Here is a 20,902-nt window from a genome sequence, read left to right as displayed (position 1 = left end):
AAACAATGACAAAACTGAGTTGGCTCTTTGAATAAACAAAATTGACAACACCTGAACTAGACTAAGAACAAAAGAGAAAAGACTCAAAATAAAAAATGGAAGAGGACACATTAACAAATGATACCATAGAAATAAAATAAAAAAAGATCATAAGGGACTATTATGAATAATGATAGAAAGTCCTCATTTACCATTTTTGATAGGTTCTTGCATACTGCAACTTAAACAAAATGGCATACAATAAAAGCAATTTTAGCATAAACTAATTTATATAAATAAGAGCTAAGTTCCTATGGCATATTTCTGGTCTCAAAAAAATTCTAAAGACCAAAAACACTTCTAATATTAAACATGAAATAAGTATGAGCTACACATACATTAAAGAAAGAATAATAAAAACAAGATAATGATTTTCCAAGTGACTTATTTCAGTTCAAGGTTGCAGGTGTCCAGAACCTAGCCCAGAAGCTCAGGGCGCAAGGTGGGAAACAACCTAGGACAGGAAACCCCCCATTTTATCAAGGTTGCATGCACGTGTGCCCCATTTCCACTGCCCCATACACACACACACACACACACACACACACAATCATAGTGGAATAATTTAGACATGCAAATTAGTCTAATGTGCACATCTTTTGGATATGAGAGGAAACATGAGTAGTCAGAGAAAATCTACACAGACATGGGGAGAGAATGCAAATTCCACACAGTGACGTTGGCTGGGAATCAACTTTTTTCTTTTTAATATTATAACAAAATGTTGAACTAAATGACATTATTTGAGGACCTGCTGTATATGCCAACAAATTAGACAACCTGGAAGAAATAGATAAATTTCTAGAAACATGAGACTAAATAAAAAAGACACGGAATGCCTGAACAGACTAATCCTATATAATAAAAGGCTAATATGCAAATTGACCAAACAGCCGAATGACCGGTTGCTATGATGGGCACTGACCACAAGGAGGCAGATGCTCAACACAGGAGCTGCCCCCTGGTGGTCAGTGCGATTCCACAGGGGGAGCGCTGCTCAGCCAGAAGCCAGGCTCAAAAGCTGGCAAGCGCAGTGGTGGTGGTAGGAGCCTCTCCCCCTGGGGAGCGGACCTAAGCCGACAGTCGGACATCCCCTGAGGGCTCCCAGACTGCGAGAGGGCACAGGCCAGGCTGAGTGACACACACTCCCAGTGCACGAATTTCATGCATAAGGCCTCTAGTAACAAATAATAAGATTGAATCAGTCACCAAAATCTTTCCAAACAACCCTTTCAGCAACAAAAGCCCAGAATCATATTGCTTCACAGGTAAATTCTACCAAAATTTAAACAAGAATTAATACCAATATTTCTTAAACTTTCAAAAATATTAAAAGGGAAACACTTTCAAACTCACTATGAGGCCAGTAGCACCCTGATACTGAAGACAAAGACACCACAAGAAAAGAAAACTACAGGCTAATATACCTGATAAGCATGGATGCAGAATCCTCGACAAAATATTAAGAAAATTAATTCAGCAGCATATTAAAAGGATTATAGAACATAAAGGAGCAATTTATTTCTGGGATGCAAGGATGGTTCAACACACACAAATGAATAAGTATGACACATTACATTACCATCATTTTTTAAAGGTTAAGACTTTTTACATCACAGATCATCTTAATAGATACAGAAAAAAAAATTTAACAAAATTCAACATCCTTTTATAAAAGAAACTTTCAACAAATTAAGTATAAAAAGATTTTTACCTCAACACAATAAAGCCTACAGATAACATTATACTCATTGGTAGAAAACTGAAAACTTTTTCTCTAAGAGCTGAAACAAGGCAAGGATGTCAGCTCTCAACACCACTATTAAATATAGTACCAGAAGTCCTAGCCAAAGCATTTAGGCAATAAAAATAAAATGAACACAAATCAAAAGAAGGAAAATTATATGTTTCCAAATGACAATCTTATATTTAGAGACTCCTAAAACACCACACAAAAAATTCTGTTAGAACTAAAAGGTAAATGCATAAGTTCAGCAAAGTTGTGAGATGTAAAAAATCAATGTACAGAAATCAGCTGCATTTCTATACACTAACAATTATTCAAAAAAGAAATTAAGAAAAAAGTCCCATTTACAGCAGTATCAAAATTTAAGTAAAATGTTTGGGAATAAATTTAACCAAGGACATAAAAGACTTGTAAACTGAAAACTACAAAACACTGATTAAAAAAATTAAAGCAATCACAAGTAAATAGAAAAAAACATTCCATGCTTATAGATTAGAAAAATAAATTGTTAAAATCTCCATACTACTAAAAGTGATCTATAGGTTCAATGTAATCTCTAAAAAAAATCCCAATACTATGTTTTACAGAAACAGAAAAAAAAATCCTAAAATTTATGTGGAACCACAAAAGACCCAGAATAGCCAAAGCAATCTTGAGCAAGAAAAATAAAGCTGGAGGCATCACACTTCCTGATTTCAAAATATATTACAAAATCACAGTAATCAAAATACTATAGTACCTGCATAAAAACAGGCACATCGATCAATGGAACAGAACAGAGGTGGCTATTATCAGAAAAATAATGTTGTCAAGGACATGAAAATAATAAAACGAACTCATACACTCTTGGTGGAAATGTAAACTGATGTAGCCATTATGGAAAACAGCATGGAAGTTCCTCAAAAAAAATCTAAATATAGAACTACCATATTAGGCAGCAATCCCCTATCTGGATATATATCCAAATAATTAAAATCAAAGTCTCAAAAAGATATCTATACTCCTATGTTCCTTAAAGCATTACTCACAATAGCTAAGACATGGAAGCAACCTGAAGATTTATTGATGGATAAAGATATTTTTAAATGTGGTATAAATGCATAATAAAATACTACTTAACCTTAAAGTAAATCCTGCCATTTGTGACAAATCGATGAACCTAGAAGATATTATGGTAAATGAAATAAGCCAAGCACAGAGAGACAAATATTAGATGATACAACTTATATGATGATCTAAAACAGTCAAACTTATAGAAGCAGAAGGTGGGATGGTGGTTGGCGAAGGGGTTGCGGGGCGGGGGGGGGGGGGGGGGGGGCGGGGAACAGGAGTCAAAGAGTACCGAGTACAAAGTTTTGGTTACAAAGATAAGTTCTAGATATATACAGTACAGCATGGTGACTATAGTCAACAATACTGTATATATACTTAATTTTTTGCTAAGAGGACAGATCTTAAGTTTTCTTATCACAAAAAAAAAGTAATAAGAGGGGAAACTTCCAAGAAGAGCAATAAGATTCTGGCATAGATCGTGGTGATAATTTCACAGGAGTATTCTTATATTCAGACCATCACGTTTTATATATATATATATATATATATATATATATAGTACAGGTTTTTATATGTCCCAAAAGGCAACAATAAGAAAGGAAGGGGATATGGTGTCAGATGGCTGCAGGAAGCTAAACTATGTAGACCTTGAGGCTGTGATTTTACCCTAAGAGATTGAAAATACCTAAGTCATTGATGTCTACTTCTTATCATCAATCTACTTATCTATACATCCATCTGTGTACCTGTCTATTTACCTATCCATCCCATTATCGATTATCTATTATCCATCAAGCTTTATTTATCTATTTATCCATCTTCCTATCACAATATAATCTGTGTTATGAATATTGGTGTCTCTGACATAGCTTTTTTTTTTATTGCTTAAAGTATTACAAAGAGTATTACATATGTCTCCTTTTTTTTCCCCCACCCTTGACAATCCCCTGGTCTCCCCTACCCCCCAGTGTCTTATGTGACATAGCTTTCCTACTAGATCTTGAGATCCCTGATGGTAGGAGCTATGTCTTACTCATGTCCTTATTCCATGGAATGACTGACACACTGCAAGCTATCAAATAATAGAGGAATTAATAAGTGCACAAACACATGAGCATTTAGTACAAAAACCTCACTCCTTATGTTTTTAATACAAGAATACAACAAGATTTCCTTGGTTCTTGGGATCAAAGGCTAGACACCATGCAACACTGCGTAGAAGCAGAGAGTTAGGAGAGCCCCCGCTGTTGCTAGTCTGAGGCCCTCCTTAGGAAATTCATCACCTATATAATATGTGGATAATTCAGAAAAAAATTCTCCCCCTTTCTACATTCTCAGCCTTAGAGCCCAGAAGCTTTTGATAATAGCAATGCTGACAAGTCTTCTGGGTGGCAGTTTTTCTTTGACTCTATGCCTAAACAATATAAGTAATACGCGCAATGTTGTGGTACATCTGCATGGTTGCATGGTAGCTACTTGCATTCCCAACCAGCTAGTCCTATTCTCAGCCACGATGAAAAACAGCCACCCTAAAAATCCATGCAGGGAACTGAACTGGATGAGAGAAAATTCCACAAAATAGATTGCATGGCGGAGGAGAAATCAATATGGCTTTATTTACTTTACAGAAGGCAACTCTCAGCCACAGCACAGTTATATGATGTATAAAGAGCTTTTATTCTGAGTTTTATGAACTTCCTTCTCTGAAAAGTAGGCATATAAGTTATGCAGGTAGCCAAACATTATTGAGACCCAACAAAGACCACCCCCCCCAAAGCCCTGTCACCTCATAACAAAAATCAACATGAATTAGTTTGTTGCATAATAGAGGGGGGACAAGAGCAAATGGGAATGAAGATGCAACCGTCTTTTTTAGAATCCCACCCTACAATCTCGCAATATCCATAAGCATTCTTGGCCAACAATTCCTCCACAAACAAGCTGACTTGATTATACCAGGATTCTAGGCATAAGATGCAAACGGATTTCTTATGAACTTTTTGTTTGCCTACAGAAATGGTTCTAAAACCTGAATGCCCTTCAAGATTTATGTTGGATGGTAAAATGCACTGGAGAAAAAAAAAACAAACAGCATTTGCCCCAAATTCTGAAAAGAATGATTGGGCTTTTGATAAGATGTTTGTGCGCACACACAGACTCTCCTAATTTATCCAGAGCCTGACTCAAAATCCAGGCTGTGAGGCCAGATAAGAGTGTATGTGGTGTGTGTGTGTTTTTAAGACTTCAACTTTGAAATGAGGTCATTTCATGCTTTTAAATCACAGAGAGAGAGAGCTTTGTAAGCCATTCCTCCACCGCAAGCCTCCGGCAGGTCTTCAGAGATTTAATTCTTTCCTCGCTGGAGAAACATCTCTGGAACAATAGTGGGAGTTGATTTTTTCTCTTCAGTCAATTCTCCCCGTTAACAATTAGGATGCAGGGAGCTGCGTTGGATCAGGTTGAAATGGTAGGTCAAAATCCATACCGAGTAGATTTCAGCATATTTCCCAAGATGTTCCTGCTGTGGCCTTCAATTGTGCCTGTGGGGTCACGTCACTATATGTCCTATATTAGTTGATTGTTTTTCTGCTGAAGTGTACTCACCTCCAAAGACGAAAAGACTGTCGCTGAGTATTTTGATTATTTCTATGTTTGTTTTGTTCGCGGCAGCTTCCCTGGAGCATAAATTATTACAGCAACACTCTGCCAGGTCATCACCATTAGCGTGCATCTGGACCTGTGTTCTTCTTGAATTTCACTCACAAAGCGATATGCAAAAGGGAAGTGTCATGAAGGTGTGACCGTGTCAAACGCTATACTAGTGGTTCTCAACCTTGGCTGCACATTCGAATCACCTGGGAATCTTTTTAAAATCCTGATTTCTGGGCCTCATCCTCCTGAAATTCTGTTTCTTTGTTATGGGGTCAGGCCATATCTTTTAAAAGATTCCCAGGTGATTCGAATGTGCAGCCAAGGTTGAGAACCACTGACCTAGAAGGCTTTTTACAACACAGGTGGCTGGGCCCATTCCTTGTCTTAATCAGGGGGCCTGAGGTGGGGCCCCACAATTTGTTCTTCTAACAAACTCCCAGGTGACTGCTGTCCAGGGCTACACTTTGAGAACCAATGGATTAGCCAATCACCTAGGAAATGTCTGTCCCAATTTTGCTCCCTTAATTGTTAATTATTAGTAGGAGAAGGGCCCACAAAAAGGGGAGGAGGGCCGGTCAAATTAGTCTGCTGGTTGCAAAGTTTGAAATCATTATTGAGGACAAATGGAAAGTCTGAGTGAAGATATCCACCAACTAGAGTCATTCTAGCCAAGTTCCAACTACAAGGGATCATCAGTAGAGGGAAAATTGGGAAGGACGGTGTCTTGGTGTGCTAAGGTTGCCAGTAATTTCTCCATAAACAAGAACGCACTCCCACCCTTGCTGTTTGCTAAGTCACTTACCAAATTACATGCTTTAAACATGTAATGGGCTTAATGTTAGTTCTAAAAAGGTCCAAAGAGTGTCATGTTTTGTCCCTAATTTTTTTTCCTTAGTTGAAATCTACCTGTGCTCATCAGTTATTAAAACACAAACACACACACACACACACACACACACGCCCAGATGATCTCATAAAGATAAAGCAGTTTGGAAGCCTGATGCATTGACATCAAATTATCAATAGATTTGTACGTAAAATGTTAAGTTTAGAAGTAAATGTAGACTAAGACAAACTGATTCACTTAAGACTTCCTGATATTTAGTCATATGTAGATAATACTTCCTAATGTAAATTTTATAAATTCATGGTAAAATAGCAATGAAAAGACAGTTAACAAATCTGTAAATTAAAACTAAGATTTATTGTCAAGCAATATCCAAAATCTGGGAGGTATTTCCACTACTAAGGCAGTGGAAACTTAAATTGGTGATAACTAGAGAGAAAATTAATAAAATAAAAATGAGGCAGTTTCATTAAACTCCAGGTGCATCAGTTAATGATAGCATTTGGCTATGGGTAACCAAACGTTTGGCAATCAGGGGCTCAAACAGGATTTGTTTGTTTATGGGGGTTTTTTCATATGCTGTCCAGAGGTCATTGTTCTCCCATCACTACAGCAACTCTTATCCTTTTAATAAACAATAACTGCCATTGTAAGAAGATGGAGTAAACAAGCCTAAAATGGAATTTTTCTCTTCAGTCGCAGGTATTTCCTTCAATATTTTCCCCTTGTGGGTGGGCTTGTAGACTCCAAATGTTCCAGTCAATCAGGTTTAGGACTGGGCCTCCAGATTTCTGTATTAGTAACATTCACTAAAAACCATGTATGCCCTCCCCATATCAAAGTTACTTAAATGTTACATAGCATACATGAGGAATGTGACTACCTAACTCAGCCATTCTTGAATATTATAGTGGGAAGAAAATATCAGAGATGCCTAGAAAATTTTTCAAATTTCAAATCAAACTGCCCATGTCTTCCCATGCAAAGATTTATCTATACCATCTCTTCTCCCCAATACAACAGCCCAGATTTATGTAATCATTGTCACAGTAAGCTCCTGTTAGAGATGGGGTAGGAAAAATACAGGACATATAGCCCAACCAACATCACAATCAAAACAGAGAACGCAAACAGTAGAATACAAAAGGTAATGTTGGAGGCCACTGGGTTGCACTAGCCAACTGGAAAAGTCACTACACAGAAGGGCAGAAGGAACCAGGAATGCAGGAAATTGATGGAGATAAATTTGATCATTCCTCTGAAAACCAATTACATTTCACCAAAATTCTGTTATTCCTTTTTTTAAAAAAAATTCCTACACAGTATAATCTTACAAATAGAAGAAATTAAATGTCAATATTTTGGGAATCGGAGTAAAGGTATACAGGCTTCCCTTGTTCCGTTTTAGCAGCTTCTGCTTAACTTTGAAATTGTTTCAAATAAAAAGAAAGAAGATTTTAAAAGGAAACATGGCTTCTGGCCCCACACATAAGAAGCTTAGAAGTCACCACCCCACCTCAACCACTGAGCAGGCTGAAAAATCAAGACTTTTTAAAATCCATTAGAGAAGGTAGGACACAGGACAAACCTCAGCCCGCAAGACTGAAGAGACAGGCGAGGACAAGAGTCACAACTTACCAGAGCAGAGACCCAAGGGCAAAAAACACCACGGAAACCAGCTCCTGGGCAGGAAAACAGGAACGAACTTGCGGAATTGCTGGAAACTCAGTGTGGACAATTGAGCTTTAAAAACTCTAGGAGAGACCCAGTCACAGAGGGTTCCTCATAATATTATGAGATTTACCTCCAGGAACTCTGCCCCCAGTAATTTTCGAAACTTCCTTATCTTCAGGCAGGAGGAGGGGGAAAGAGCCATTTCTAAAGCCCCTAGAGCAGTGGTTCTCAACCTTGGCTGCACATTCGAATCACCTGGGAATCTTTTAAAATCCTGATTTCTGGGCCTCATCCTCCGGAAATTCTGTTTCTTTGTTACTAATGTTGTGGCCTCACCCCATAACAAAGAAACAGAATTTCCGGAGGATGAGGCCCAGAAATCAGGATTTTAAAAGATTCCCAGGTGATTCGAATGTGCAGCCAAGGTTGAGAACCACCACCCTAGAGCAAGCACTGTTTTTCCTAACAAGGTCTGTCCTCAGAAAAACAAGTTAAACACAGCCTAACCTGCGGGAGAATTATCAGGGCCTAACTGACCTGGGGGTAGGGAGACACCCAACTCCAGCCGCTCTAGCCATCCTGCCCCACCCACGAGGGAGGAAAACAGAAACACCTGTGACGTTCACAGTCCAGAGGCATAGGCTCCCTAAAGATAATGTTTCCTTTTATTTATTTTGTTGTTAATCCTCACCTGAAAGTATTTTTTTAATTTTTTAAAATATGTTTTTATTGATTTCAGAGAGGAAGGGATATGAGAGAGATGGAAACATCAATGATGAGAGAGAAACGTTGATTGGCTGCCTCCTGCACACCCCCTAATGGGGATATAGCCAGCAACCTGGGCATGTGCCCTGACAGGGAATCAAACCTTGACTTCCTGATTCAAGGTCGATGCTTAACCACTGAACAACACCGGCCAGGCCTCCATTGATTTTTAGAGAGGGTGGAAGGGAGGGGAGAGACAGAGGAAAGATCAATGTGAGAGAGACACATCAATTGGTTGCCTCCTGCACATTCCTCGACTGGGCCAGGATCGAACCCGCAACTGAGATATGTGTCCTTAACCAGAATGGGACCTGAGACCCTGCAGTCCTAGGGCCAATGCTCTAACCACTGAGCAACCAGCTAGGGCTCCTTTTTTTTATTAAATTGATAATTCTGATTTGGAAGGATCCCCAGTAGGATAGACTTATCACAAAGTTATGTGCATAGAGTGTCAAAGTGGTTGTGGTAAGTTTATACTTTTCTGAGTGAATGGGCAGAATACAGGATCTTGAGTTTCTAAACCAGTACTCTTCAAATGATTTTGACTGTGCCTTTATCAATTTTTTTTAATTGAACATGCCTTTCTCCACATTTTGTATATGTACTGCTGTTGCTACTTACTATCCCAATGTACAATATAGGACATTTTATTGATATTAGTGATGAGTGTATATCTATACCTCAAAGAGCCTTCCTGATTGGTTGAATTTTTTACAGTAGCTTATCAGATTATTGCTTTTACTCTGCAGGTGACAGCGAAAGACCTCATTCAGCTCACAGAGAAGTAGCGGCTGTGCCTCTGCAGGGTTTCCAGGTCTGTTTGTATTATTAGAAGCTTTCCAAACTACATTTTCTCTGAAAAAAATCTTGTTAAGCTATTTGTCCATTGTTGAGGATTACTTCAAGTTGAAACTAGATATCAGGCATTATTCCATCTAACCAGTCACAAGTAAACAGCAGGTGTCATAAAACACTAAAAATAACCTGAATGAGAACACTCTGGGCAACCCCACTGTAATTTTCTACTCTGAATTATTCAATAAACCTTCTGTAATAGGTCAGGTCCTTTTAGCTGCTATTATATAGAAACCCCAAAATGTATTTAGCGTAACACAAAAGTCCAAAATGGTTGTTTAGGGGCAGCTTGCCTCCAAGAAATAATTTAGAGATCAGGTCCTTGCCATGTATGTCTCTGTTTTCTCCCAACATGTGACTCCCAAGGTCTCCATGTTCACTTCCACCAACTCATAAAGACCATGCAGAGGAGGTGTGTTATGGGACAATGGGTCGAGAATGATGTGCATCACTCACTTACATACTCTCTTGCCAGAATACAGCCAATGGCCACACCCATCTACAAGAATTTCCAATGTCGTCAACTTTGTGTCAGGAGGAAGAAAAGGGTTTTTGAGAAGAGCTAGCCAGTGTCCAACCATTTCCATAACAGACAGACTGAATTATGGCATCAGTGTCAAAGTGAGTATTAAATATGTCATGCTTAATCTGTTTCTCTTAAAATAATCACGTAATCATAGAGTTTTTTTAACGTTTCCAATATACCAGTAAATAGAAAGATGACAATACAAAATGAATGGCTGTCTACCTTCTTGTCTTCTGCTGACATAACTGAAAATAAGAAAACCCTAAAACTCAGGAAAACTATAGTCTCTGATTAGAAAACTCATAAGATCAAAGCTAATGTAAAGCAGTGGTTCTCAATCTAGGGTTCATGGACTGCCAAAGATCTATGGGTTTTGTCTCAGGGATCATACTCTTGATATTATAAGCAACTTGTATGCATATGGTTTGCTGTGTGCATGGGCGTGTGTGTAAAAGTGTGTGTTTTGCAGAGAAGATTGATATGCATCATCAGAATCTGGAATGGGGGTGTGACAAAAATAGTATTATTTTTTAAAAACAGCAATTAAGAAGTAAACTTTTCTCAAACTGGTCAACAAACATAAATCCATAAATCTATTCTCCAGACACTCTCAGAAGTCATCATACATACATGCTTGAATAATATATTGCTACAGTACTGTTCTATTATTATCACTAAAGCAAAAAAGAAAAAAGAACAATTATCCCATTATATACGAAAGGATGGAGATTACTGTAAAAACATTCACATCCATATGCTTATATTCTATGCTTCTTACCTTGACAAATATGAGGAACTGAGGGCTTCATCAGTGGCATTCGGAAGGGTATACAGCAATAAGAAGGTCAACAAGCCTTCAAATCCAGCTTAGAAGGTTACATTTTATTTAACTCTCAAGTTATCCCCTCACTTGGGAAGAACTTGGACCTATAAGATAATAATCCTTTCCAGAGGATGAATTATTATATAATATGCCTATAGAATCCATTTTTTCTAACATGAACACTTGCCATAGTTTAAAACATAGTAGGGAATCTAACAAAATTTTGTTTTAGTATTTGCAGTCTGGTTCCTTAGTTATTACTTTTGCAAGATTTAAAGTTGTTCTGTAATGTGACTACCCAGTCAGTTGTTTGGCTATGTTTGGCAAAAATAGGCAACATCATATTTTAAAATTGCCTGGTCCTCTGCCACCTGCCCCTTACTAATCTTTGTGATCTTAAAACCCACTCGCTTAAAACAGCAGTGCTTTCTCAAGAGTTCTACAGCAAGCATTGGCAAAACTAACATCAACCCTCCTGAAATAATTTTTTTTTCCTTCCTGATTAGTGACATTTTGGAATAAATTGCTTGAAGGCTATATTTGTAAATGAGATATAAAGAGGGAGATAATTCAGAAGTAATTGAAAATTGGGATTTTCTGACATGGTAAATTCTATGGTCTGAGACTAACCCAATTTGGTCTTGGGAAAGGGAGATCTTCACTTTCCTTAGGAGACACTGTTGTGCCTGCAAAGTTCAACTCAGAGTTAAGGGAAGCCAGAGTCCGCTAAGTTGGGCTGGAAGAATGAGAGCTAGCAGAGAGTGGGTTATACCCACACTTTAGGGAGCACAAGGCAATGTCTGTCCCTTTGAAGTTCTCCACTGTCTGTCCTGCAAAGGACAATATGTATACCACTTAGAACAGAAAAAATACTTATATGTATTGGGCAGAGAAATGAGCATCCAGAAGAAATCATTTTCTTTACAACAGGCATGACTCTGTAATGGGAATTGGGCTAATCATGAATTAGGTAAAAAGTAAGGCAATAACTGGTTTTTAAGGCATATCAACCATCATCCTATGCTAGACTGGTGCTATAATAAGCTTGAATTTTAGAAAAAAACATGATTTGATCACATCCCCAGAATATAGTAGGCATAAAAATTGCCTGGAATTAAACTGGAGTGGAACAACCTACTTATTAGAAATATAGATTGATTTTTGTCAATATATATTTGCATGACTTACATTTATATGATGATATTCTTTTGTGACAATAACTGAGGGGAAACCTTATTAAATTATGCTCATGTGGATTATCTAATGTTAGCATATTTGTGTTTATTTAGGGACCATACTTTGAGTAGTTGCTGTGTTCCAGACATCATCTGGAAGAGCTTCATCTTCATCACCACCATTTATGATAGGGGGAATGAAGATGTCGGATTGCATGGGCATTTTAATGCCATCTGCCCCAGCACGGCTCCATCACCAACTAATGCAGCTGGCTGATGTCTTGGAAGAACAGCAATGAAATGGCAAAGCCATTCTACCACATACTTTGTAGCCAACAATCCCCCCAAAACAAGCCACCAGAGCCCCTGCATTACATTATCCAGAAGTGTTTCATTTCAACCATCCATGCGCTCACTCCATTTCTTAAGGTTGTCCTTATTTTCTCTGCTTCTGATTTCTAACATCGCTTCTTTTGTGTAAAAATATGTCCTGAGATTTCAGGGTTGATGCTACAGCTCTGATACTTACCTTGTCTCATTTCTTTACACATAGCCCAGCCCAACACAGTCTATCGTCTGGCAACTCAGCCCACTCATGCTGAGTTACTTCACGCCCAACATACATAGCCTCATGGGGAACACCAGCCAAGAAGAACTTTAGACGAGAAGATGAGAAAATTAAAGCTATTCTCCCAGAGAGGTAGAGGGATGGACCTCTACTCTAAGTAATTTGAAAGGTGCTCAAAGGCCTGAAATTCTAAGTAAACTGGAAAGAAGCCAATAGTTAAATAATTTTAAGTGCAAATTAACTATTTCATATTCTCAGAGTTTCTTTTCTTTCCAACCTGATTTATTCCAGGTATGAGGTACTAATTTGCTTAACTGTGTTAATAATACCCAATAAATGATAAATTTTAAGTATTGCTTTCTAGGTGAAAGGTACTAATTTCCTTTCCAAACTACTTGAGGTACCCAACTCCTTGTAAAATAACATTTTAAAGACGTTTCTGCTCTGACTGCTTGCATATCAAAGTGAAATAAAAAAGTGGGGTTATTATATCTCTTAAATCAGGGTTCAAAGACATTTTCTGTAGAGTTAGATAGTAAATATTTTAGACTTTGCAGACCATACAATCTCTGTTGCAACTACTCAGCTCTGCTTATTATGCACAAAGCAAAACAATATGTAAACAAATGAGCTGTGTGACAATAAAACTTTATTTAGAAAAACAGACAAATATGTGGGCCATAGTTTTCTGACCCCTGCCTTACATCATGATTTTTCTTAAGATGTAATACATCCTTCTCATTTCATTAGTTTAAAAATATCTTACCAATATAAGTGATTTCTGATAAGAGAGATTAGAGGTACCCAAATCTGGGGAGGTTAAATATTATCAGAGAAAACATTCTCTATATCTGGCATAGAGTAAACATAAAAAAATTAAAAATTCTAATTCACACATCAAATATATATATAGTACAGTTAGCCAAATTCTGAAATAACCTTGAAAATAGTTTTATTTCACAACTTTTTGCTATCTTTACCTTCCAATTACTAGACATTTTTAGATATTCTCAGTGTCTTCATTATTATGCATACCCATTTTTTATCATTATTCAGCAACTATAAGCTTTCATCAAACTGGTACTCTTCAATATTGCTGTATTAAGGGAAATTATAATAGCTTATTGACTGCAGTTCAGTCGATGATCCATTCATTATTCTGTCTTGAAGGCTAAGTTCGTAAAATAATGGATGTGATTATCACAAAAGTCAATATAAGTATAAATGTGAGGATGAAACTAATGATGACCATAAGCAGTTAACTTATGTTTTTGCACCATTTCACAAATACATGCAACTGAATCTGGACATCCTTTTCTACCCATTGTCTACTTCAGCGATCTTCTAAGTGAGATGTGGGCATGTCAGTGGGTTGGCATGATGTTTCATTGTGGTGTCAAGCAAAATTTTCAGAATTCCTTTTTTATTCAGTTTTATCTCATTCATTTATTTTCTATTTTGTGAATTTTATAATGTACTCAATATATTATTACAGTTGTGCATGCATGTAATGGGTGATCCATATTCAAGAAAGTTTGGATAGCCTTGGCCAGGTGGCTCAGTTGGTTAGAGCAAGGTCCCATACACCAAAAGGTTGCAGGTTCAATTCCTGGTCAGGACACATACCTATGTCGTGGATCCCTGGTCAAATGTGTATGGGAAGCAACTGATCAATGTCTCTCTCTCTCTCTCTCTCTCTCTCTCTCTCTCTCTCTCTCTCTCATCAATAAAACATATCCTTCTGTGAGGATTAGGGGGAAAAAGTTTGGATAACTATTGATGGAGTCTACATAGTGCCATATAAGATTATCACATGCTCTTCTAAACGCCTAATGTAAATATTCAGAGAAATACTCAAGTTTTAATGCAACTTTGTATGTCCTACATATATATATACATATATATATATATATATATATATATATATATATATATGTATGTATATATATATATTTTTATAAATGGGTAGGAAATGTAGGAGATAATTTGGATTGCATAATTAGCAGCACTCTGCTATTTCATATTATGATTTGTGTTTAATTTATTTGCTAGTCTGAGTATTTTACAAATACATGCTATAATGAAAGAATAAAGAAGTACATATCATTCAGAAAAATTACAATGAATTTTGCTGCATCAAACACCATCCCAAACTTAGTGGCATACAACAGCAATCGTTTTATTATGCTCATGAATTCTGGAACAAAAATTTCAGGAGAGGGCACAGCAGGGATGACTTGTCTCTGTCCCACATAATCTGATGCCTCAGAGGGGAAGAGTTCACTGGCTCGGGGGAGGGGGAAGTAGAATGACTGGGAGCTAAAATGATAGGAAGTCTTTTTCACTCACATGCCTGATGCCTGAGCAGGGGAGTACTGAAGGCAGGACTGAGCTAACATTAGTGTTACCCTGTGTGTACTCTTTCCCTGTGGGTTGGGTTCCTTTAATGCATGAGGGCTTCAGTTGTACCATTTCACAAATGGTACATAGTAGCTCAGAGCTCCAAGAGCAAGTATTCCAGCAAACAAGGGGAAGCTGCAAGGCCTTTCATGACCAAGCCTGGGAATTACATGGCATCACTTCCAGGTCAAGACAGTCCAGACCTGCCCTGATGCAAGGGACTGAGCTACCACCTCTCAATGGGAAGAGTGTCAAAGAATTTGCAACTATATTTTAAAACTTCCACAAATAACTTCACATGTACACACACGCACACACACACACACACACAGACACATAGTTTTGATCAACAGAATAATTCAATTCTAGCAACAAAAATAAGTGAAATTATATTTTAAAAACATAATATTTATATGAAAAGATATTTTTGATAGCAAAAAAAAATTTTACAGACACAAATATAGGCTTTTTAAAAATATGTTGCATTACCCATTTGCCTTCCTGCTTCTGGATTCTGCGTCATGTTTAGGGAAGCCAAGTTAAATACATTCAGCCCACGTTTTCTTCTGTATGACTTCATATTTTATATGTAAACCTCCGATTCATTTGGAATTTTTTCTTGAGTATGAAGTGAAAATTGAATTGAATTTTGTATTTTTCCAAATGACTACCCAAATTTCCCAGCACCATTTATAAAATGTCGAGCCCCACGATGATCTTCTTAATGTCCTCCCCCTGTTCTTCAAGGGAGAACATCAGTGTCAGAAAGGTGGACAGATATTTCAAGCACTATAACAAAAAAGGCAATCCATGCTTACTGATGTAGAAAAATGTCCCCTATATTACCTCTTTCATAGCACTTGACATACATGGCTTTGCAACCATGTAGCTTTGAGTTTCTCTTCCCCACTGGCCCCACTGGACTGGATACCCCTTAAAGCTGAGAGCCCCATTATACTCAGTTGTGTGTGTCCCTTGTACCTGGCATAGTACCTGACACCCAGATATGATCAAAAAAGGTTATTGATTCAGTTAAATTCTGATATGCATGGGCTTATTTAAATAGAGGCAACTGGCTCTCAAGAACCACCAAAATCCAAGTCTCATAAGTATTTATATTAGAGGTAGAGGCATAGTTGTTATTGATTTTGTTTCCTAATTATTCCCAACTATCTATTTTCTGGGCCGTTCTTGACCTCCTCCCCAGTGGTTGGGTGGAATCACAAGACTAGTTGTGTCCCATGAGGTGTGAAGAGAAGTGGAGAGTGTCACTTCGGGACAAGGCATTAAATGGCTAGTGTAAAATACTCCATGACTTTCTTTTCCTTGTGCCAGAGCGAGCAGCATATCCCAAATGGTGGGGCTCCAACACCTGGATCTGGGTGTACATCTTATATATCATGTAAGCAGAAGCCCTTGCTAATCTGCAATAGACTTGCAATTCAAGCAAGAACAAACATTTGTTGTTGTTTTTTGTTTTTTTAATATATTTTATTAATTTTTTACAGAGAGGAAGGGAGAGGGATAGAGAGTTAGAAACATCGATCAGCTGCCCCCTGCACACCCCCTTGCCTGCAACCAAGGTACATGCCCTTGACTGGAATTGAACCTGGGACCCTTCAGTCTGCAGGCCGACGCTCTATCCACTGAGCCAAACCAGTTAGGGCAAACATTTGTTGTTTTAAGCTACTGAGATTTGAGTATTGTGTATTACCAGAGTGTAACCTAACATATCCTAACTGATGGGAAAAGGGACAAAATTGCGACCTTCTTCTCCCTACCCTGACCAACAAATCATTTTTAACATAGTAATAACTATTGGAAAAAGGGATGAGCACACATGATGTAAGAAGAAAAAAAACAGAAAATGAAAAGCCAGTACCTTGGGAGCAGGGATGGGTAGCCCATACTCAGAGAACAGAAAGAAAGAAAGCCGAACCCTGTGTAGGTTTATGGGCCATTGGCTCACGTGCTTGTGTGTGAGCTGCACAGTTAAGAAGAATGGAGGCCCTAGGAAGAAATCATGTATAAAGGGTGCATTCATTTTTGGCAGACAAGAGCCAACAATAGTAGTTAAAACTATAAGCATAAAAGCGACGAAGCTTCAAAAAGGTAATGAGGCAGAAAAAAAGCTAATAATAGACTGAAAGGGTGTTTTTCCCCTTTATAGTGGCTAGCTGGTATCTAACAAGACTGCATGACAATACTCTGCAGATTCCAGTCAGACTTTATTTCTTTGTGGTCATTTATTTCCCCTGTCACATTTACATAAACTTCAGAATGCATTTGGAATGCTTGAATTTGACTGTCATTTTTAGGGCCTGGATTGCTAAATTTTAATTGAAGAGCAACTCAAGGTCTGACGTTTCAAATTTATATTTGCAAAAGTTCCACTGCTCGACACACAGCTATTGTTAAAATGGGCTTTGTGCTGAGGCAAATCACTAAGTTCTTACACTAACTTTCAGGGCTGTATGTTTATTTTTAAGAATACTTAATGTTTTTTATTGTTGTCCAAAACTTTAGAAAATAGAGAAAAAGACATAAAAAAGAAAAAAGACTCAAGTCTTCTATTCAGAAGAAACTAAGGTGACCACTTTGATGAAAATTCATAGACTTTTTTCTAGGCATTCATATGCATTTTAATATGATTTTAGTATTTAGGCCCCTGCGTTTTCCTTTACACGGCATTTAATCATGAGCACTATTCTACAAGAATAAAAATGTCTTTAAAATTTTATACAATTATTTATTTAATTATGACTCTGTTATTTTGTAGGTCAGGAGTGCTCTTTCTTTTTTTTAATGATTATAAATAACACCAGGATAAACAGAAAACTTTCTGCATCTCTGATTATTACCTAGAAGAAAAGAACTAATAAGGCAAAGGACTGATGTTTTAGGACTCCTGAAATAACAAGACCAACTAGTTGCCATAAAGTCTATCCTAATTTATACTCATTTATAGGTTTCTGAGAGTGCCATCTCCTTAATCCTTGCCAGCATCGAGAATTATGCCTTTTATAATGTTTAGCATTATTGTATAGATTTGCAGTATTGTATTAATTTGCTTTATTTGTTGACTAATGGTAAACATAAATAATTCTTCATGCATTTAAAAGTTATTTGAATGTGTTATTTTTGTTTGAATTTATATTCTCAATTTTTTTCTGTTTAGAGTATCAGTAATGTTTCCATTGATTTTTAAGTTTCCTTTACATAGTTAGGCTATTAATCTTTGGCTATAATATTTATTTCCAAGATTAGCTTCAGATCAGATTCAAGATACTTGGGATCAATAAAATGAAATAAAGTATGTGAAAGTTGTTTTGAAGCTTGAAATGCTATAGAATTGTTTGCTTTATTGATTTTCTTTAGTTTTTTCAAATTTTGAATGTGTACAATTCCTGCTTCTCTTTTGAAAGTATTGAACAACTCAGCCTAACACCAAATACTTGATTGGCATACACAAATGTAAACATAATTCCATATCCAGATAAATTTTAGAGTTCCTTAGCATTAGTATTGTATTGTGGTGGGTACGAACAAAACTGGAGAGCCAGACTCCCCGGGTGTCAATCCCAGCTCTGTGTTCTATTAGTTGTGTGAACTTGAGCAAGTTATTTAACCTTTCTAAGCCTCATTCACATGATCTGCAAAATCCTCAGAATACTGTGTAAAACAAGGAAATAGCAGACCTCACAGTATTACTGCGAAAATTAAATAAGAGGATGAGGTAACTGGTTCAACTAGACAGCTATTTTAATTAACCTAGAAAACTGAGACCAGGTATCTACTAATCCTATGAAAGTGCTAGTTCTTGATATGACTTTTTACATGATCATTAACTAGAGACAGGCCTTTTGCTTTAATTTATTATTTAGATATTTGGAGTGAAATATATTTCTGTCTCAAATATCAATAATTAACATTTTTTGGATCACTTTGCAAAACTTATTGATATTCACTATTCATTCAACAATTGGTTATTAAATACCTGAGTTGCTAGGTGATATTCTAAACACCTCAGCTGTAAACAAAACCAAGGTCTCCCAGATATGGACTTTTCATTCCAGAGAGAAAAAATAAAAAAAGGAAAAAATGCAAATAAATTAATAAGTTAATTTCAGAGGGAGATAAATGATACGAAACAAATAAGGCAGGAGAATACACTGAAAGATGATATTGGGCTAACTCTTATCGGGTGGTCAGGGCAGGACAGAATGAGGAAGAAGCAATGTGCTAAACACTTAATGACAACAATCCAATGACTCAGCCATCACTTTTACTCCCATTTTATAAAGAGAATGATTAAGTTACTAAAGCAAATTCATTCTTGCTTTAATAGAATACATATTAAAGTGCCCATCAGCAGAAGAGTGGATAAAAAAGCTATGTTACATTTATACCAGGAATATCATGTGGCTGTGAAAAAGAATGAACTTTTACCTTTTGCATAGAGGGACCTGGAGAGTATTATGCTAAGTGGAACAAGTCAGTCAAAAACAAATACCATATAATTTTACTCATATATGGGACCTAAGGACCAAAATAAACAGACAAACAAATATGGAACTGGAAGCATGGATACACGGAGCAGACTGGCAGGTGCGGGGGGTGGGGGGAGTGAGGGTGACCGATAAAGAAGGTGAAGGGATTAGCTAAAGACCAAATGCATGCCCCATGGACACGGACAATAGTTTGGTGAAGGCCAAGGGAGGGGGAGGCGGGGCTGGGTGAAGGTGGGCAAAGTGGGGGAATAATGGGGACACCTGCAACATTAAAATTTCTTAATAAAAAAAATACATATACTTTGCTCTGCAACTGGAATGCTTGTTTATAATGGAAAATATAACAAGGAAGAAAAGAAAAATCAGCTGTGATCCAACGGCTAACACTTTGTGTGCATATCTTCTGTCCTTTTCTCTGCATACATCCCTACAGTATCTTTAACAAAAGGATCTTCTCTATGCATATTTGTAACTTGTTTTTAACACTGAGCAATAGTTTTCCATGTCATTAACAAGTCTTCTGAAATATCATTGTTAATAGCTGTATAGTCTCATATTACATGAAACCATAATGGCTTCTTTAATTAGTTTCTGACTAATGGATATTTATGTCATTCCAATTTTCCATTATAAACAATGTTATGATAAATCACCTAAAAATAATAATAATGTATGACCTAATATTTATTCAAGTGCTCATTATATATGGCATACATTGTGTTAAGCAATTGATAGTCTTAACTAATTTAATGTTTACAACAGTTCTATGAGATAGGTACAGTGATAATACTCCCTTGAGAAACTAAGGAAACTGACAAAAAAGAAGTTAAATAATTTGCTCAAGGTCACATACCCAATAAATTACATATCTAGTATTTACACTTAGACATTCTTTTTTTTTAATTATCAGGTTCTTGTCTTTTTATTTTTTATTTTTTTTAAATATATTTTATTGATTTTTTACAGAGAGGAAGAGAGAGGGATAGTTAGAAACATCAATCAGCTGCCTCTTGCACACCCCCTACCGGGGATGTGCTCGAAACCAAGGTACATGCCCTTGACCTGAATCGAACCTGGGACCTTTCAGTCCGCAGTCTGATGCTCTATCTACTGAGCCAAACCGGTCAGGGCAACACTTAGACATTCTGATTCCATCCTGAGCAAACTCTTAACCACCTTAACCACTACATTCTATTTCTGTCTCTGGCAGTATTTCTACAGATTTACAGATAAGGCTTCATCTTCATCAGCATTATTTCTTTAGAAG

This window comes from Myotis nattereri (genome assembly GCF_964212035.1).
Source record: "Myotis nattereri genome assembly, chromosome: 14".
NCBI lineage: Eukaryota > Metazoa > Chordata > Mammalia > Chiroptera > Vespertilionidae > Myotis > Myotis nattereri.
The sequence above is the reverse complement of the archived record's forward strand: the minus strand, read 5'-3'. Positions refer to the sequence as shown.